This window comes from Spermophilus citellus (genome assembly GCF_964194105.1).
Source record: "Spermophilus citellus genome assembly, chromosome: 17".
Classification (NCBI taxonomy): Eukaryota; Metazoa; Chordata; class Mammalia; order Rodentia; family Sciuridae; genus Spermophilus; species Spermophilus citellus.
In genome coordinates, this window is record NC_138199.1 from 58561599 (window position 1) to 58579214 (window position 17616).

Genomic DNA, 17616 nt, shown 5'->3' on the forward strand with positions numbered 1-17616 from the left:
TCCTGGATGGGGTGGGGTGGGAGGAGAGGATAAATCCTTCAGAACAATAATTTCAAATGAAATTTGCTGGAGGATAAGGCAGTGTGTGGTGGTACACCACTGTAATCCCAGGCTGAGGCAGGAGGATCACAAATTTGAGGCCAGCCTCAGCAATTTGGTGAGGCCCTAAGCAACTAGGTGAGACCCTGTCTCAAACTAACAATAAAAAGGGCTGGGAGTGTGACTCAGTGGTTAAGTGCCCCAAGGTTCAATTTCCATTAAAAAAAAAAAAAAAAGAAGAAAGAAAGAAAGAAAAAGAAAAAAAAATACACTGGAAGGTGAGAAATTTCTAGCTTGTGATTCCCGGACCAAGGATTAGTGGGCAAAGGCAGAATTATGAAAATGGTAAACACTGAATATCTTTCTTTCCTCCCTCCTTCTTTCCATCCAATAACAACTATTTCCCCATATTCTTGTCCCATGTGCTGTAGAATTCTAACAAAGTGTAAATTCTGGTTTTGTTGTTTGTTTACTGGAGCTTGAATCCAAGAGCACTTTACCACTGAGGTGCATCCCCAGACCTTTTGATTTTTATGACACAGTCTCACCAAGTTGCCTAGGCTGGCCTCATACTTGCAATACTCCTGCCTCAGCCTCCCAAGTCACTGGTGTGTACCGCCATGCCTGGCAAGGAACAAACTCTGAATGAAAAAAAGCAGTAACTTTGCCTGAGTCATTCACATTGCATTTCTATACCTAGAACTGTGCTTAGCCACACAGTATACTTGGAAAATGCTTGTTGAATGACTTGGTGAATAAAATTAAAACAGGGCATAGTGTAGGTAGGTTCATTTTTAAGACTGTGGAAACCTGAGGTACACCATTCTGAAGTGGTAGGGGTACTGTGGAACTCCCGCCATTAAACAAAGCTGTCAATAAGGGTAAAAGCCATTCATGTAAGTCACATCTTAATGGCAGGATATTGAAGGTAGCAGTGCATTCAGTTTTCAAAAGAAAAGACCATAGTGACAAGCAAAGACAATGGGTCCTCTTGGGGGCCCTATAAATCCTGCCAGGGCTTGGGGTGTAGCTCAGTGTAAGCATGTGCAAGGCCCTGGATTAGATCTCAGCACCAAAAAAATAAATAAATAAATAAACAAATTGCCATCAAATGGCCAACCCTTCTGAAACCAGGTCATCAGAATTCAGAGGAAATGTACATCAAAAAGTCCCCAGGAAACTATAACCACTGAGCATGAGCCCCAGGTGCCTCAGAAACAACCCTCTGCCTCAGTTACTGTGAGATAATGTGACTTCCTGTGTTCATGAAACCCAAATAGCTAAAATTCAATGACCCAGCACAGAAAAGAGGAAGCAATTCAACAGCTTCTGCACCCACCTAGGCTTCAGCTTCCTCAGGACCCACCACCTCTACTGTTCACATGTAACATGCCTCTGACACCATGTGATCCCTGTGTTTAGTGCTGGAACTGATCTGCCATCAGCTCTGGCAAGGAGCACTGGGACAGGATCCTCCACAAGTGCCAGGACAAGACACATGGCCATGGCTCTGTAATTAGAGCCAACCCCACTGGCATTCCCTGAGGTTCTCCAGAGCCAGAATACCAGTCAAAAGGAAGCAAGGACTTCAACTGCCCCAGGATGAGTGAGCTGGGTGAGGGACCATCTCTTACCTTGCAGGAATTTCAATGACACCTACCATTCCAATAGTCAACACAAGTAATATAATATGAACGGTGAAAAAACAATCCCTGGGGACAGGTATAAGGACCAGACACCAGGGCTGGGGTTGTGGCTCAGTGGTAGAGCGCGCACCTAGCATGTGCAAGGCCCTGGGTTCGATCCTCAGCACCACATAAAAATAAATAAACAAAATAAAGGTATTGTGTACCACTAAAAAATAAATAATAATAATAAAAAAAGGACCAGACACCAGGAAAAAATCTCTGACCCAAGAGTAGGGGAACTCTACCCCCCTGCACTCATTAACCAAACAAGCTGCTTGGTCTATCAAGCTGCTCACCTCTGAGCAAGCACCTAGACTTGACTGTTCAGGGGTAGCTGGTGGGGTTGGCAGGGAGCTATGCACTACAATTTCAGGCTGAATGGGAGCTGTCAAGGGAAGAATGGGCAGAGTTGATGTGAAGAGTTGCTACGGGGACAAAAGGTGAAAGGACATGGAGGATCTCTGTTAATAAAAAGGAAGAGGGTGAGAGGAACTGAGGCAACTAGAGATGGGGACAGATAAAGACTTAGGAATGGGGTTTCCTCGCGATGGTAGAGGAGGGAAGAGAAATATATAATGAGCTAGGAAGTTAAGGGCAAAGTCTGTGAAGAAGCTACACATAAAATTTGGGAGAAGGCTGAAAGAGGAGTTAACACGAAGCGGGTGAGCTCAACAGGGCATCTATTTTAGTGGTAGGTCTTCAATGAGAGGAGGGGAGAGGTAGACGTTTGGGATAAACAGACCTTAGGGGGCTGGGTAGACACTGGGAGCTGGGGATGAGAGAGCTGAGCCAGAAAAGGGGAAACATGAATGGTGGATTTAGGGGAAGTTTGTGCGGAGTTTTAGGATTGCCAGGGGGGTTGTGGGGTGAGGATTAGATAAAGAGGAGGTAAGGGATATATCCAGATCGGAGTTGCAACTAGGTTAAAGAGAGGTCACGAGTGAGGCTGCATTTATGCAAGACCGGTGGTAAGAAGATGGGAGCAAGAGCTGAGGTTGGGTCACGGGTAGGAGAAAATGGACGGAACAGGCCAACGGTGGCAGCGCGGGCCCAAGGCTACGGTGGGAGCCCGGTGCAGGCTGGGAGGGCAGAGGGCTCGGAAGCCGGACTGTCTCGAGGCAACCAAGATCTCTGGGATCACCGCGAGGGCGGGAGGACCAACTGTCCGTTGGCGTTATGGCCCCAACGCCCCCGCGCTGCCCTCTTCAACCCCTGACCCCTAACTCACCAACCGACGCTGCGGCCTCCTGGCCACTGACAACAGGAAGCGGCGCCCCAGTGCCTGATGCCATTACGTTGATTCTGCTCTCCGGCCCCGCCTCCAGCCCGAGGAGCCAGTAGTGAGGCTTGGAGGATGAGAGGCAGAGTTCTTAAAAGCCTGAGGGTGCAGAGCCCCATCCGCAGGTGAGTGGCTCTAGATCTTTGTACACTGGCCTGAGTTGGACCCGCGCTGGTAGATCCAGGCTTCTGGGTCTCTGACTCCGCTCGGTCGGCATAAACTGAGCGACTTTGGAGTAGTGACTTAGCCTCACAAAGCCGACGACAGTCCACTTGAGTAGTACCAATAATACCCTCTCTTAATACCTACTCTAACTTTGCCCCCCGAAGGCATCAGTCCAACCCAGTGGGTGCTGGCACGGACTCCCCTCGGCCCCCAGGGCTTGGATCCAGCCCTGATTTTTGTGCACGTCAAGGAGGCCAGCTCACAGGGCCTTGAAGGAGCTCACAAGGCCTTGGAGGATTTGTGGTGTCTGTTTTCATATCATTCAGCCGATAATGGCCATGTGGGAAAGTCCTGACCTGCTTGGGTCCGATAAGGTTCCTGGTTGAAGGCTCCTTTGTTTTTCCTCCCCCCTTTTCTCCCGCCTACTAGTAACTTTCCCTGCCCTTTGCAAAAGAATATATATAAGTATGTGCTGAGCTAATAAAGAGGAGATTCCCCCTGGATGAAGAACCTCGGACTCCTGTGTCTTTTTTAATCCCGCCGCCTCTCGCCGGACTCGGGCCATTAGCTGGACGCGGCAAGTGGAGGTTCCCACCGAGACCGGAAAGCAGAGGTAAATAAGCGGACGGGACTCACCTTCCATAAGAGAAGGGGAAAAACCTTCCATAAGAGAAGGGGAGAAAAACCTTCCATAAGAGAAGGGGAGAAAAACCTTCCATAAGAGAAGGGGAGAAAAACCTTCCATAAGAGAAGGTGACCTTCCATAAGAGAAGGGGAAAAGAGGTGCGCACCATGGGTAACTCAACAGCTAAGGTTCGTCTGGCCAACGAACTCAGAGAGCTATTGAACACACAAGGAACAGGAATAAAGACAAAAACTGCAACAGAATTCGTTGAAGTTATTGCCCAGGCATGTCCTTGGTTTCTGACAGGGGGATTTCTTAATAATGATTGGGATCAAATCAGACATGATCTTCAGAAATTATTGAGGGATAAAAGACCAAGGAGTGTCCCTATTGCCACTTTCTCTTTGTGGAGATTGATTAAAGATGCCTTACTAACAGACAAAGTAAAAATTAAGGAACAACTTGCAGAATGTGAACAAGCCCTTAATCAAGTTCAGGAAGAACAGATGGAGGCTTCCCTAAAAGAGGAAGGCTCTCCTGAAGTCCCTACTGGGAGAAATAAGAGACGCCTTCACGTTAATTTAGACAAGGACATTGAGGATGCTAGTTGCCTCTCTGAAGAGGAGGAAGAATTAGAAAAGGAGATTCAAGAGATGGAGGGTCATTTAAAAAGAATTATTTCAAAAGCGCCTAGTGCACCCCCACCTGTCCCTCCTCCTCTCTATAATCCTTATTGGGACGGAAGCAGAGACCCCCTAATTAGGCGAGCCGGGGTCCATTGGAGCCCTAAGATAGCTCAAACTTTTCCTGTGATAGAGAATACTGATGCTGATGAACAACCAGCCCGGGTCCACGTCCCTTTAGCCTTTAAAGATATCAAACAACTTAAGGAGGCAATTATAAATTATGGGCCTCATGCTCCCTTTACATTAACCCTCTTTGAGTCTTTCTCAGCTAATCAGTTGGCTCCTGGTGATTGGCAACAACTCTGTAGGGCTGTCTTATCAGGGGGAGATTTTTTGCTATGGAAAAGTGAATATCATGAGAGATGTCGTGAGTTGGCCCAAATTAATCAGAATGCAGGCCATCCACAGAGGAATGCAGAAATGTTGACGGGGACTGGGCAATATGCCACCATTGACCAACAGATACATTTTGATCCAGGCGTTTACGCTCAGATTGCCGCAGCTGCCGTGCATGCCTGGAAGGCCTTACCCGTCTCCACAACAGAGGCTAAAATTTCAAAAATCTCTCAAGGACCTTCCGAGCCATATTCAGACTTTACAGCTCGCCTAATACAGGCAGCGGGAAAAATATTCCCAAACTTGGAACAGGCCATGCTTTTGATTAAGCAATTGGCTTATGAAAACACTAATACTTACTGCCAAAATGCCATAAAGTCCTCACGAGCTAAAAGTATTGATGATATGATTAGAGCATGCAAGGATATAGATGGGCCCCATATCACTGGTCAAGTTTTGGCCGCGGCCCTTAAGACTGGTTTTCAAAAATTTAACAATCAAGAAGCTAACCCGAGGGGGTACTTCAAATGTGGCAAAGAAGGTCATATAAGAAAGAATTGCCCGGGACTTTATGGGAACCCTGGCAGAGGAAGACCGGGACTTTGTCCCCGCTGCCGTAAGGGTAATCATTGGAGCAAAGACTGTAAATCCAAATTTGACAATGAAGGTCACTTCATATTGCCGGGAAACGGGAACAAAGGCCCGCCCCGGGCCCCCGAAACCAAAGTGTACGGGGCAATGCCGAGACAGAGTCAAGCCTCAGAGGCCAGGCGTCTCCGCCGCCTCCCACTAACCAACCCCTTTCTATCAGCCAACTCCCCCGGGGAACCCCAGGAAGTGCAGGATTGGACCTCAGTTCCACCTCCCGAGCAGTACTAACCCCACAAATGGGACCCCAAATTTTACCCACTGGAGTATTTGGGCCCCTTCCTGAAGGGACAGTGGCATTAGTACTAGGGCGAAGTAGTGCTGCTCAGCGGGGATTGAGAGTCCTTACCGGAGTTGTTGATTCTGATTACCAAGGAGAAATAAAGATGATAGTAGAGGCAACACAGGGGCTTGTTGTCATCCGCCCGGGAGAGCGCATAAGCCAACTGGTGCTTCTGCCCTTGGTCTCTGTCCCTGGACCTAATCTTCTCAGATCCCGAGAAAGGGGCGCATTTGGCTCCACCGGGACCCCCCAAACCTACTGGGTGGCTCATTTGGATTCACGTCCTAAGTTTACATTAAAAATACAGGATAAAACCTTTGAGGGAATATTGGACTCGGGGGCGGATGTTTCTGTCATCTCCGATAGACAGTGGCCTCGTGCCTGGCCCCTTCAAAGTCCCTCTGCTGTCCTACAGGGCATAGGTCAAACCAGACCACAAAAGAGTGCATCCTTCTTAAAGTGGGAAGATAATGAAGGTCACAGCGGCTTCTTCCAACCTTATGTGGTGGCCGGGCTTCCCACAAACCTCTGGGGGAGAGATCTACTCCAACAAATGGGGGCTATCCTTACTACCCAGACCTTAAAAGAAAATAATCATTTTGTTAATAATGTAATGCTGGATATGGGATGGTTGCCTGGAAAAGGCTTAGGAAAGGAACATGAGGGCAGAACTTCCCCCATAGACCCAATGGGCCAGGTTATTAGAAAAGGAAAGGACCAACGAGGATTGGGAAATTTTTCTTAGGGGCCGCTGAAGAGCGGCCACCCCCACTAGCCATCACATGGCTATCAAACGATCCAGTGTGGGTAGAACAGTGGCCCCTGACAAAAGAAAAGTTACAGGCCGCTTCTTTACTAGTTCAGGAACAACTTAACCTGGGACATGTGACACCCTCTACTTCTCCTTGGAATACGCCTATTTTTGTCATAAAAAAGGGATCGAGAAAATGGAGACTCCTACAGGATTTACGGGCGATTAATAAAACCATGCAGCCCATGGGACCCCTGCAACCAGGGCTGCCATGCCCGACTGCAATCCCTAAGGATTGGCACCTTATTGTTATAGACTTAAAGGATTGTTTTTTCTCCATTCCCCTACATCCAGAAGACCAAAAATGCTTTGCCTTTTCCCTACCATCCATAAATTTTAGGGAGCCTTACCAACGATTTGAGTGGACTGTCCTACCCCAAGGGATGTCCAATAGTCCCACAATGTGCCAATATTTTGTAGCCAAAGTTTTACAACCCTTTCGGCGCCAATTTTCTCAGCTGTATCTTATTCATTATATGGATGATATTTTATTAGCAGGGCCACAGAAAGACTCCCTCCTTCAGGCTTATGAGGTCCTCCAGTCCCTCCTACAGGGGGCAGGATTGATTATAGCCCCTGAAAAGGTTCAATTCCAACACCCTTTTAACTATTTGGGGTATATTATAAATCATATTGGAATCTATCCCCAAAAGCCTCAGTTCCAGATACATCACCTTAAGACTTTACACCAATGGCAAACCTTTTTAGGAGAAATACAGTGGCTACGTCCATCTTTCCATATTCCCACAGGGGAACTTAAGCCTCTGTATGATCTCCTCCAAGGAGACCCTTCCCCTACCTCAGCCAGGAAACCCACACCTGAGGCTCTACAATCATTAAGGCTGATAGAGAAGGCCCTACAAGACATGCAGGTTACCCAGATAGACTACTCTATACCCCTGTCATTTGTAGTTTTGCCATCTAAAATAACTCCTACTGGAGTGTTTTGGCAAGCAGGCCCTATCTATTGGGTCCATTTACCCGCTTCTAACTCTCGGGTAATAACTCCCTTTTATGAACTAGTAATAAATCTAATTTGGAAAGCCAAATATTTGGGTGATGCATTGTTTGGAAAGACTTTCGATATTCTCATCCAACCCTATACCCAGGATATGATTTTAAAATTGCAACAAGAACATGATCTTTGGTGTCTTTTTCTTTGTAATTTCAAAGGTAAAATTGATAATCACTTTCCCCGACATAAACTTCTAGAAGGTCTTAAAAAATGTCCTATTATTTTCCCAAAAATTATTAAAGGGGAGCCTATCCCAGGAGCTCAAACTGTTTATACAGATGGAGCAAAAGGGGGGTTTGCTGTTGTTTTTGATGGATCTCAAGTAATTCAACACCCTGTTCCTAAACTGTCTGCCCAAAGATCAGAAGTTGAGGCTTTAATTATGGCCCTTAAACTATTCAATTCTATTCCACTTAATGTGTACACTGATAGTCTTTATGTTGCCAATTTAGCCTTAGTTATTGAAACAGCCCCTTATATTGGCAGACAATCTACCATCATGGAACAATTACAAACAGTTCAACTCCTTGTTTGGGCTAGACAAGATCCTTTATTCATTGGACATATCCGAGGACATTCGGAGCTTCCTGGGCCTCTGGCAGAGGGTAATACTAAAGCAGATGCCGCCACTCATAATATGGGCCTAATATACACCATAACCGGGTATGATGAGGCCTCACAACTTCATGCTAAATTCCATCTAAATGCGCAATCCTTATGCTTCCGCACAGGATGCTCGCGTGATCAGGCTTTACAAATTGTTTCCCTATGCCCAGTATGTGCTCCATTTATTCATTCTCCCAGTTTAGGTGTTAACCCTAGAGGCTTACACCCCAATGATGTCTGGCAAACTGATGTTACCCACTTCCCAAGTTTTGGAAAGCTGTCTTTTGTGCATGTTTCTATTGACACATATTCTGGCTATATTTTTGCTACCTTACATACTGGAGAGAAGGCTAAAGATGTAATTGGACATCTCTTAAAGGCTTTCTCTTGCATGGGCACTCCACGATGTCTCAAAACAGACAATGGACCCGCATATACAAGCCAAACAGTTCAACGCTTCTGTGCCCAGTGGGAGATTAAACATAGAACTGGAATCCCATATAACCCCCAGGGACAAGCAATTGTAGAACGGGCCCATCAACATTTAAAAACCTATTTACAAAAAACAAAAGAGGGGAAGATATATAGATGCTGCCAGGGACCACAAGCGCTATTATCCATAACCTTGTTCACTTTGAATTTTTTGCTCACGGATGCGAGGGGACGTACGGCCGCACAGCGCCATTTCTCTCCTCCAACTGTACAAAATGCTCAAGTACGGTGGAAAGATTTATCCACCGGAAGGTGGCAGCCTTTGGCTCCACTCTTAGCGAGAGTGAGAGGAGCCGTATGTATTTTCCCTCCAGGAGCAGAAAAGCCCATTTGGGTCCCGGAACGCTGCATAAGGCCGGTGAATGACACACATGAGGCTCCAGATGAAGACCCCCAGATGCCTGACCCTGCCGTTGCCACCGATCTTCCACACCATGAGATGGACTCTGTTGGTGATGCTCCTTCTGGGTGAGTTAGTCCATGGGGGCCTCGGCCTCCCAATAGGTACAAATTTTCAGACAAGTCCCCATATTATTAGGAATTTGAAATGGACTATACAAAATGTGGAAACGGGAAAGATTGCAGTTTTGGCCCAGGGTACCGGACATTATCCCTCACCAGGATGGTGGCCGAACATTACTTTTAACCTATGCCACCTCGCCCAAGATTCATGGCCAAATACAGGGAAAACCAAGGATGATTTTGCTGAAGTTTGTCTCCGACCGATTCGAAGATGATTTTTTCTACAATAATCCCTGCTTCATGCCTTCCTCCTTTCACCCCTCTTCTTCTTTATTTTATTATTCCTCTCCTCTGACTTTATGCCTTGTTGAACCGGAACCAATTAGAGACCTAATAATGACTGGCTGAGTAGATACCATTAAACACCTTGGCAACAACGAGCTGATCTTGTAGTACCCAGAGACGGGCAACTTTCACGCTTGCACTGCAACCCAAGACAGGGGAATGGGGCCTCCCCAGAGACGGGTAAGCACTGTAAGGACAGTGAACGACCTAAGACAGGGGCTACTTGATTCCCTTTGACGTGCAACAAACAAAAGGGGGGGAACTGCTGGCACGGACTCCCCCCGGCCCCCAGGGCTTGGATCCAGCCCTGATTTTTGTGCACGTCAAGGAGGCCAGCTCACAGGGCCTTGAAGGAGCTCACAAGGCCTTGGAGGATTTGTGGTGTCTGTTTTCATATCATTCAGCCGATAATGGCCATGTGGGAAAGTCCTGACCTGCTTGGGTCCGATAAGGTTCCTGGTTGAAGGCTCCTTTGTTTTTCCTCCCCCCTTTTCTCCCGCCTACTAGTAACTTTCCCTGCCCTTTGCAAAAGAATATATATAAGTATGTGCTGAGCTAATAAAGAGGAGATTCCCCCTGGATGAAGAACCTCGGACTCCTGTGTCTTTTTTAATCCCGCCGCCTCTCGCCGGACTGGGGCCATTAGCCGGACGCGGCAAGTGGGTAGAGCCTGGGCTCAAATTGGAGCCTTCCTCCTGGCTTTTAAGAGCCGGGAATACACACCTATTTTGAAGGCACCTAATACCACGTGATCACCTTGAGGTTTCTCTGGGCAGTCTCATGTGTTCAACACAATCCTGAAGACCTGAAGCCCAGGGGTTCGCTTTTCCTCTTCCAGCCTTGTAGTTGTTTGTTTTCTTTCCTTGTAGAAGTGACATCGCTCTTTCAAATGAACTTAGAAGAAAAATATCAAGAGCAGCGACTGCACCCTGGAGCCAGGGACAGTTCTTTGGGCACTTCACACTTGCAAACTTCCATCAATGGGAGCCTAGGGCCTGAGCTTGGACTGTGAATTATTAGGGTCAGGAGAGGTACTTGCACGTCCTAAGAGAGTAGCACAAGGGTGACCAGGGACAGGCCAATTCTTGGAAAGAAGCTGCACTGACTTTGGTTGGAGGTCTTATGCTCCCTTGGCCTCTAGGCAAGGAAGGTGGCCCTCATATCTCCACAAATCTAGAGGGCCCAGTTCCTGTTTCCATTTATAAAACCAGCTGTTGGGGGTGGTCCCCCACCTTGTTAGTGGGCTGCCTGCTCAGTAATTCTCCTCCCCTCAGTTTCAGGCTAGATGGGTCACAGTGTTCATTCAATACAGTTGATATTGAGCAGGAAGATGACAAGTACACGCGTACAAACTATTCTTTTGTGTCAAACTCATTTTAAACAAGAAAGAAGGTAAGGTGTTTTCTAGGGAAACTTACCTACCTTGGCAAAAGGATAGCTGTTTCTGGTCATAATCATCACAGACAGATATTGGTGGTTTAGAAGAAGCATGTCCTGCCCCTAAATCAAGCACTTCATGTCCCTCAGTTATTCCCTTGCATTTTTGTTCAGCTGTTGAAAGGATAACTGTGTGGAATTCCTCAAAATAATCTCTTGTCTGTTTTTCAGGAGTCTCTGTTTCCTGGTCCCCTATTTTCCAGGCTCCTGATATCTGAAAAGTTTCCATGCTTGACTACCTCTTCTCATCTTGCTCTATACAAGGTGAAGCTATATAAAGGCCTGGAGTTAAGATGGGGGAGGATGGAGGAAGTGGCAGGAGAGGGCAATGCACAAATGCACATAAATATTGCACATTTCCACAAAACATTTCACAATGGACCATGAGTGCACCAGGTAGACTCCAGATGGGGAAAAAAAAATGTTACCCTGTGACTGGAACAATAATAAAGGTGCCTGCAAAATACTATCGAACCAGAGAAAAGAATTTGAGAGGTTTCCAGATGCATAGTATCTATGAACTTGTGAAGAACTGTTGAGTTTATGCTTTAAAGGTTAGTTCAATCTAGCTTCAGTCTTTGATCCTCCATTATTCATCTCATTCCCTTGTCTTTTGGTAATAGAGCCTCTCGTAACACTTCATGCTTTGATATAGCCCTTGCTGCTCTGCCACATTGACTTATTATTATTATTTTTTATTTTTTGGTACCAGGGATTAAACTCAGGGCATCAACCACTGAGCCACATCCCCAGCCATCCTCTTCCTCTTCCTCCTCCTCTTTTTTTTTTCTTTTCTTTTCTTTTTTTTTTTTTTTTTTTTGGAGATAGGGTCTTGTTAAGTTGCTTAGGGCCTTGTTAAGTTGCTGAGGCTGACTTCAAATACATGATCCTCCTGCCTCAGCTTCCTGAGCTGTTGGGATTACGGGTGTGTACTACCACAGCCACACACAGACTTATTTTTAAAATAGGCATGTGTTTTTTTCTCTCCCCTTCCCTAGTTTTCCCTTCCCTGATCTCAGGGGAAACAGGATTACTCTTTTTCTCTATCCTAGGCCCAGTTATCTGTCTTTGAGCACACCTCCAATCATAAGAATAAAGTAATTCAGACTTGGGGGATGGCTCAAGAAGATCTAAGAAATCTCCCAAATTAACAAGTGAATTCTCTCTCTCTCTCTCTCTCTCTCTCTCTCTCTCTCTCTTTCTCTCTCTCTCTCACACACACACACACACACATACACACACACCCATCAGACATACCTGGAATGTAGCCTCTGGGACAAGAGTCCCCTCTGTTTTTTTCCCTTTTTTCTTAAAACTGTGTCCTCATTACTGGAGTGGCATTGGGAACAAGGACCAATCTTTTGGTACCACTCTTATTTTACTTTAGGGATGAGCCTCCTTCACTCACTGTGATTCTGCTAGGTTTAAGTCCCCCACCCCAGGATATGTGCAAGACAATGGCTAGCCAGTCAGAGTCTCCTCTTCCCTGAACTGTGACCCAACAGGCCAATCAGAGACCTTTTGAGGAAGGTCTTTCTCTGAGCCATTTCCTCCACAGCAGTGGAGAATTGGACCATTCTTGCAGATAAGAGGAGTCCTCTCCTATGTAATGTTTTGAACAACTAATAATTTAAAAAAAAAAAACAGGAGTCCTCTCAAGGCTGAAGCTCTCACAGAGCTCCGAAGTCCCACGTGGCAGGAGGCCCCTGACAGCACAGCATCAGAATGATCTGTCACCTGAGGGGCTGCAGCCACCATGCTCAGGGGATGAAGATTCTTGGCTTACTGAGCTTATTTCTAATAGGACGTGACAGAAAACAACTTCAGAATGTTGGATGGGGAGGATGAAGTGGTTCTGCAGTGTACCGCAACCATCCACAAAGAACAACAGAAACTATGTTTGGCAGCAGAAGGATTTGGCAACAGACTTTGTTTCTTAGAGTCCACTTCCAATTCCAAGAATAGAATGTGCCCCGGACCTGTCCATCAGCATCTTTGTGCTGGAGCAGTCCCTCTCAGTGCAGGCCCTGCAGGAGATGCTGGCTAACACAGTGGAGAAGTCGGAAGGGAAATTCATGATGAAGAACGTCATTTAGGAAAGATATAAGCTTGGAGAAACTCTGGACATGTGCTGGAAAGGTGGCTTTGAAGAAAGAGAAGCAGAGCCCTCCTGTTGGCTGTGGAGTTTCATAGAAGTCTGTCATTCAGGTTTCTCAGATCTCTGGACCTGGTGCATGGTGGGCTACCACAAGTGGACCGCTCATCAACAGGGAATTTGAGAGTTGGGGTGAAATGACAGAAGCCTCCTATAGACAAAGACATGGAACATCTTCTAGGATTTCCAATAATCTCGGCTCTTATTTTTCAGTGGAAAATATTATCATTACATTATAAGGAGGGGGTGTTACCTGCTAAACTAGGTGCATCAAGACCAAGGAATTTGAATGGAAAAAGTATTATAAGCAGCAGCAAATGTGGATAGATCCTCTCCTTGTAAATATTAATCATGAAATCGCGTCTGAATACAAAAAGGCGGGGGGGGGGGGCTGGGAATGTGGCTCAAGCGGTAGCGCGCTCGCCTGGCATGCGTGGGGCCCGGGTTGGATCCTCAGCACCACATACCGACAAATGTTGTGTTCTCCAAAAAACTAAAAAATAAATATTGAAATTCTCTCTCTCTTAAAACACACACACACACACACACACACACACACACACACAAAACCAACCTGTTTTGCTTGCTAAATCTGTATCTACTGTGTTCATCTTATTATCTCACCCCTGCCCCAGACTCGCTAATGTGCCCTCTCAGCCTCCCGTTGGCCATAGGTAAAGGAAGGTTTGTCTTGGAATAGTTATCTTTGACAAAACCAGAAAGATGAGGTAGACCCCACTGAAAACAGGCATCATTCCTAAAGTAATTTATTGAGGCTTTGGCGGCTGTTAACTCTGGGCCCAGGAGTGAATGGCTTGTTTTCATACCTGACTAATTGACCAGGAGAGGCATCTGCATGCAACTAGAGTGATTGGAGCCACTTGGCTCTCCCTTCTTGAGTGAGCACGGAGCCCCAGCGCGCTGGAACGGATCCCTAATAAATCCCCCTTGCCATTGCATGGAGCTAGTCTCGTGTGGTCTCTCCTTCTCCGACGCTTCGCCGGACCCTTACAAGGGGCGCGGAGCATGGAGAGGCTTACTCCTTTCCCGCCGCCATCTTCCTCTTCTCGCTAGCTATTTCGGGATGATGACGGGACACTAGCTCGTTCCCTCCAGTGTGTCTCAGCCTTGGGCTCCCGCGCCTCTCTCCGCCTCCGTATCCACAGCCACATCAGGGGGCTCTGGAGGAAGATTTGTAGTTTCCAGAACTCGATGTGGAAATGTTATCTCCGGGGGGTTTGGAGGAGGATTTGTAGTCCCCTGGTGAGGACATAGAAGTGTTACCTCATGGGGCTTTAGAGGAAAAGCTGTAGAATGTTCAACTCCCACATTGGGCTCTGGAGTTATGGTGATTTCCACGTCGTGGGGCTTTGGAGGAAAAGCTGTAGGATGTTCAACCTTGACATTGGGCTCTGGAGTTATGGTGATTTCCACGTCGTGGGGCTTTGGAGGAAAAGCTGTAGGATGTACAACGCCCACATTAGGCTTTGGAGTTATGGTGAGTTCCACATAGTGGGGCTTTGGAGGAAAAGCTGTAGGATGTTCAACCACCAAATTGGGCTCTGGAGTTATGGTGATTTCCACGTCGTGGGGCTTTGGAGGAGCTGTAGGATGTTCAACCCCCACATTGGGCTCTGGAGTTATGGGGAGTTCCACGTAGTGGGGCTTTGGAGGAAAAGCTGTAGGATTTTCAACCCCCACATTGGGCTCTGGAGTTATGGTGATTTCCACATCCTGGGGCTTTGGAGGAGCTGTAGGATGTTCAACCCCTACATTGGGCTCTGGAGTTATAGTGATTTCCACACTGGGCTCTGGAGTTATGGTGAGTTCCACGTCGTGGAGCTTTGGAGGAAAAGCTGTAGGTTGTTCAACCCCCACACTGGGCTCTGGAGTTATGGTGAGTTCCATGTCCTGGAGCTTTGGAGGAAAAGTCGTAGGTTGTTCAACCCCCACATTGGGCTCTGGAGTTATGGTGAGTTCCACGTCGTGGGGCTTTAGAGGAAAAGCTGTAGGATTTTCAACCCCCACATTGGGTTCTGGAGTTATGGTGATTTCCACATAGTGGGGCTTTGGAGGAGCTGTAGGTTGTTCAACCACCACATTGGGCTCTGGAGTTATGGGGATTTCCACGTGGTGGGGCTGTAGAGGATGTTCAACCACCACATTGGGCTCTGGAGTTATGGGGATTTCTACATGGTGGGGCTGTAGAGGATTTTCAACCACCACATTGGGCTCTGGAGTTATGGGGAGTTCCACTTCCACAGGTTTAAATGTAAAGCTGGGTACTGTTGAAAAATGAACTTGATTCTCAGTTAGGACCTGTGGCTGAGTTGAAGTTTCTTGTGTTGGAATTATTCCTTCTTGATACGTTGGAAGCAAAGTTGAAGTTTCCTTCATGGTTGGAAAAACAAATACAGGGACCGTTGGAAGAGATATATGGTACGTTCCAATAGCCATAGGGAACAATGAAAGAGCTACGGGCTTCTTCTCAGCTGTAGAATGTTTAGTGGGTTTTGGAGTTGAGGTGAGTTCCAGGTCCAAAGGTTGAAAGGTAACACTGGGTGATGTTAAATCCTGAGCTTTATTCTGACTTAGGACCTGAGTTGAAGTTTCCATCTGAGTTGTGGTTGCTTGTTGGGCTGAAGAAAATCCAAAGTTTTCAGGGAATCCTGGAGACTGGGAAGGGGCATTAGACTGGGTTGGATAAAATGTAACTTGCTGGGTGGAAACTGGCTCAACTTCTTTAGTGGCTTCTGAAGGTACAGTAACTATCAGAGCCACATGTTGAACTGTGGTTTTAGGCAAATCTGAAGACCCACTTCTGAACATTACTTCTAGATCTTGAGGTGAAAATGACATGGAATCACTGAATGAAGCAATAGTCGAGACAAATGTGGATTCTGGAGGTTTAGTTGGGAGTGTTTCCTGGACTGGTGGAAGTTCAACACTCAAGGGGGGCGTTGAGGGCAGAGATGAGCTCTCCTGCTGACTTGATAAAGATTCCTCAGGCAGCTCTTCAAGCTGACTGGGGACCTCTTGATCAATTGGAGGTTGTTCCTCCTCTAGAGGGGGGCTTGGCTGAGGTTCCAACTGCTCAGGGGACACTGAGGACTCATCTAGGGTCTCCTGTTGTGCTGAAGTTTCAACCTCATTATTCAATTCTGGAGTAGGAGACTCAGCTTGATCAGAACCTAGAGAAGAACCTGTCACATCCTCACCTTCTGGAGGTTGACCTACATCATTAGGGAGCTCTGGAGGCACAGTTGGGGCTTCAGGCTGGGATGCAGAAGGTCCTAACTCATTAGTTGGAATTGAGGGAGGAACTATAGCCTCACCATTGATCACAGAAGTTCCCACCTCTGTAGTGGGTTCAGGTGTTATAGTAATTAGTACATCTGCTAGTACATCTGCAGTCAAACTGGGCAAGTCTAGAGGTTGCACTGGTACTTCCAGCTGGCTTTCAGAAGACTGGTCCTCCCCAGGAGACTCAGAAGGCTGAGTTGGGGTCTCTTGCTCACTGAGAGAAGGTTCAGTCTCCACAGGAGGGCCCGGAGGCTGGGCTGGGGTCTCTTGCTGGGTTAGAGAAGGTTCTACCTCCTCAGCATACTCTGGAGGCTGAACTGGGGCCTCCTGAACTGGGGCCTCCTGAACTGGAGCTTCCTGAACTGGGGCCTCCTGAACTGGGGCCTCTGGCTGAACTGGGGCCTCCTGAACAGAGGCCTCTGGCTGAATTGGGGCCTCCTGCTGGGCTAGAGACGATTCGGCCTCCTTGGTAGGTTCCGAAGTTATGGTAATTTCCACGTCTGCAGGCCTACCTGTAACACTGGGCAAGTTATAATAATGAACTTGATCCTGACCTAGAGATGGAACTACAGGTAGAGTTGGTAGGGTTTCAGCTATATTCTCCATAGGGGACTTGGGAGCTTGAACTGGAGTCTCTTGCTCAGATAAAGAGGGTTCAGAGAGCTCTGAAGTCTGAGCTGGAGCCTCTTGTTGGGTTGATGAAGGTTCTACTACTTCAAGACCCTCTGAAGGCTGGGTTGGGGCCTGCTCCTGGCCTGAAGGAAGGTGAATCTCTTTATCTGCCTGCGGAGTTACGGTAACCAGATCTGCAGGTTTCCTTGTGACAACTGGCTGAGTGTCACTTCTTAGAGATGAAAGTTTATGATGCACTTCTTGCTGGGACGAAGAGGACTGGAGCTCCTCAGGAGTCTCTTGGGCCTCCAGAGAAGGTTCAACCTGGTCAGGAGTTTCTGGAGACTCATCTGAGTTCTCCTGGGATTCCGGAGGTAGGTTGCCAGAATAAGCTACATCTGTACTTGGATATACATAATCATCCAAGTTTTTTTGAAGCTGAAGTTTTGCAAATTGCTTTGGAGTTCCACCAACTTCTTTAGCAAATCTCGGATGCTGAGCTACATCCTTCTTCAGATTCAGTGGTGAAACAATAAACTTTGCTGCTTTTGAACTCTGGCTATCTAGAGGTGGAACAAGTACTTCAAATGACTGGTGATCTGTAGACTGATCTAGATTGACAGTATGAA

The 17616-nt window shown here is 47.0% G+C and overlaps 1 long non-coding RNA gene across 1 annotated transcript in view; it reads left to right on the forward strand.

Moving 5' to 3' along the window:
* Positions 1-3700: 3700 nt before the first annotated feature.
* Positions 3701-17616, forward strand: part of LOC308636207 — a 770476-nt gene continuing 756560 nt past the window's right edge. The window contains exon 1 of the long non-coding RNA XR_014019372.1: positions 3701-3784. This is a non-coding gene — a long non-coding RNA (uncharacterized lncRNA). The remainder of the gene's footprint in view (positions 3785-17616) is intronic.